This window comes from Gadus chalcogrammus, chromosome 15 (genome assembly GCF_026213295.1).
Source record: "Gadus chalcogrammus isolate NIFS_2021 chromosome 15, NIFS_Gcha_1.0, whole genome shotgun sequence".
NCBI classification, from domain to species: Eukaryota; Metazoa; Chordata; class Actinopteri; order Gadiformes; family Gadidae; genus Gadus; species Gadus chalcogrammus.
This window is the reverse complement of record NC_079426.1, coordinates 19,132,403-19,136,208: the sequence shown is the minus strand read 5'-3', so window position 1 is coordinate 19,136,208 and position 3,806 is coordinate 19,132,403.

Genomic DNA, 3,806 nt, shown 5'->3' with positions numbered 1-3,806 from the left:
TCTTTATGATTAGAATGACATGCTTTTTAAAATGTTTAAGAACCATTATGTGTTATGTTGTACCGGAGACGAGCGTAAGATGAGCTGAATCAGAAATCCTTTTAAATACTTAAAAGGTCCTGAACTTACAACATGCCTGCAATTTAAATCAGTGGAATACATTGCAGAGCCGTTGAGGATTAAGGTAACTGGACATCAGCAAAAGCAGCTCAAGCGGTTGAAAGGGATCTGCCTATTATCCAAATACATCTGGACTCATATATGCTCAGTGAATGACAAACAGTACAGATATTAGCAGCGTAGGAGTGAACTCTGTCACTAATGTACAAACATAAAAATAAGAATCCCTGCACAGAAATCCAAATGAAGTTGAAATGCTTTGATTAAATGTCCAACACAACCCCCCTCCCTTACGCTGGAGATAAAACTACTTCTCGATATGCATAGGATCTGGACAAACATGTTTGAAGTAGTCATAGCAACATAACATGTGTTTGACATCCAGTGGAACCTTCCTCAGAGAATGACCAAGTCAGATCTGATGAATCCTTTTAGCGATGGCTTCTCTTTGTGTGTGTATTGGATGCAGGCTAAGGGGACTGATCTGAACAGACCAACCACTGGTGGGAGGGGGGGGGGGCCTTGTCCGCCAAAAACCTTTAGGTTGGATGAAATGCTGATCAGAGGTGGTCTACAATGCATTGGACCCAATGACCGGACTACTCTCCATACATATACATGAAACAAATATCTTTCCCTCCAATGGCTCCTGGTTGAGACAGCAGCAGAAGTCTCTCTCTCTCTTCCTCCAGAACACACATATAGAATCTCCTGGATCAGGGGACAAGAGTTGTCTACAGCCACACCAAAGAACGCCAGTTGTTAGAATCTGGAAGTTGGTTCAAATTTCCCTCATTTTTTTATGAAGAAGACATCTTCCTTTAAGCAGAACTGGATCAGATTCTCCTAAACATACGAACACAAGGGAAGTAAAAAGTGCTACTTTGTGAATCCTGCTCTATACTGATTAGCGTGGGGCGCTCACGCTGCAGACGAAGCTAGCCGGGCGAGCGTCCAACAGACCCAGGGTCGAACCAGAACTGAAATCCATCCAGACGAGTGATTGATGTCGGGCAGGACAGCCAGTTGGGTACAGTAGCAGGTTGAATGCATCGTGTTCTTCAGCTTGTGCCAGGCAGACCTAATCGATCACAGAGAAGTCTTATCATCAGAGTTCTAGCCAAGTCTTGACTCAGGTCTGGCTCTGAGCAGGTTTTTCGTGTGCAGGTCGGGCGGCATTCATTTAAACTGTTGCTCCCAAAGCGTCTTGGCGGAGAATTAACTCTAAATCATGTACCGGTACATGGAACCAAGGACAGCAGATATACAGTTACCGATGGTTTTACAGGAAATGGAAAATTATTATTTCACAAAAACATCAACTGCATTATGGAAAACAGCTACAATCCTTGACAAACTGCCACACAAAGAACAATTACAACAAAATAAACCCCAAAAAAAAAAAATGAAATTCAAGTTATCCATTCATATTTAAAAGATACAAAATAGACATTGAAATAAATAATATCCAGAATACATTTCTTTCAATACCTAACACAAGCAAAATACTCTATTCTCCCTCTAGAATATAGTATGCTTCCCTCAATATCTGCCCCATTTTAAACATTTGTGAAAATCAAATACATTTTAAATGTAGACCTCAGCGAACAATAGCTTCAACATTTTTTTTACACATCAAAATGTTCTAGACTGAACTTAAGTTGTATGACTGTAACACATAACTCTATAGCTTTATCTGCCATCAAAGTCTTTTCATTATAAACAATTCAGCTTTCCGACTTCAAATATAGCCATTCTAACGGTTAGCCATAAATACCTTACATAAAGCAGGAAGATAGTCAGAATGTGTTGAGAAAAAAAGAAAGTGAAACTATTTGAAATCATAATTAACTGACTGAGGTCCAATTTGGAAGACATAATGAGTGCACAGCAACAGACCGACGGAGTCCACACTAGAGGGGGGACAGCACACAGTAAAGACAGGACCCCACCAAGACCTAGACCACCAGAGGCACTGGAAGAAGACCTAGACCAGAGACACTGGACACGAGGCCAAGTTCTAGAGCTGGAGACACTGGACATTAGACCAAGACCTAGAGCTAGAGACACTGGACGAAGACCTAGTCCAGATCTGCATTAGACCAATACATAGAGATAGATCTACACGACCAAGACCTAGGCTAGATCTGCATTAGACCTATACGTAGAGCTAAATATACACTAGACCAATACCTAGAGCTAGACTAGATCTCCACTAGACAAAGTCCTAGAACCTGACCTGGATTAGATTTACACTAGACCAACATATAATCGAGACCTCTCCATCATGCCTGCTTACAATTGTAGTTTATTTCTCCACATTGATTGTCTTGGGAGATATTTCAACTGTGTTCCTTCATAATGGTAGTGCATGCCAGACCGCCTTCATATCAGCGAGACGCTACAGCTCTTAAGAGGGATTTTCTAAGGCCTGGTAGATTCTACTCCTTCCTAGCTCTATCAACCTCAGAACCCTTTTTGTCCTCCTTAAAACATTCTCTTCTAGAACTGTTCTAGAACTCTCCTAGAACTCCTCTAGAACTCTCTCCCAACACAACTTTCCACTAATTCCGCAATCCCACTTGGATGCCTCCTGTTCACAGACAGACAGGAGAGCAGCTGATCAACTTCCTCTTCTCAAACTCATATCATCTCTGGTACATCTCACCAGGTTGCCTTCTTTGTGCCTTAACGTCCTCCTGCTCTCTTGACTACCTCACAGCTGTCTGGAGACACAACATAACGGAGCAGAACACCAGCGGCTTGGCTCATTATTGTGTGGAGTATAAATACTTCAACAACTAACACATCCTCTTTTGGGATAAGCTCCACCCACGTGTTTAAATAGCATATCTGCTTTTAAATCCGTACCTTTGACGCATATTTTCGTTCGTTTTTCACCATGTTATTTATGTGGCGCAGTAACACATCTTGCGGGAAGGTTAATAGGCTAAAATAAATAATCACTCTTGGAAATCCCTCATCTAGACTTCTGATTGGATAAAAATGTGACCAGCGACCATGGTCGGTCATACCTGTCTTCACTGTGCACCGTTTCCTTGTTGCTGTGTACGTTTTGGTCATGGAAGGACATAAACACGCTAGCATCACGACGGCAAGCAGCAGGCAGGCCGCTAGCCCTCCTACATTCTTCCGCCAATTTTAAGTGCCTTTTTTTTCCCGACTTTGAGGTGCCTTTTTTATGACCAGTTTGAAAACCGGTCGGACGACATAATTTAAAAATATGTTTTTTTTAATAAAATAACGATACAAAAAAAGGAAAATACAAAACTGATAAGTAGAACAATAAATAGCGTTTAGATATACAGCTCCAACTGTGGTCGGTGTAGCCCATAATGGTTTGAAATATACCTCAACAGGGAACCATAATCTCTTTTTAAAATGATTTTTGATAAACGATTCACAAACGTACATATGTTTAGCTAGTATTGTGTGGTCCATTTACCTTGTCTTGGTCCAGAGCTACGACTCAAACCATATAAATACCTTTAAGACCTATAGCCCTCTCTTCACAGACCTCTTTGGGCCACATAGGTCCACCCTACTGGAGATGCTTCCCGTTCTGCATATGGACAGAGAAATACTGGCATGCTATTCTCAAGCCATGACAATGATATGTTAGGGTAAAGCTATCGTTCACGTATGCACAGTACCACAGTGTCTCC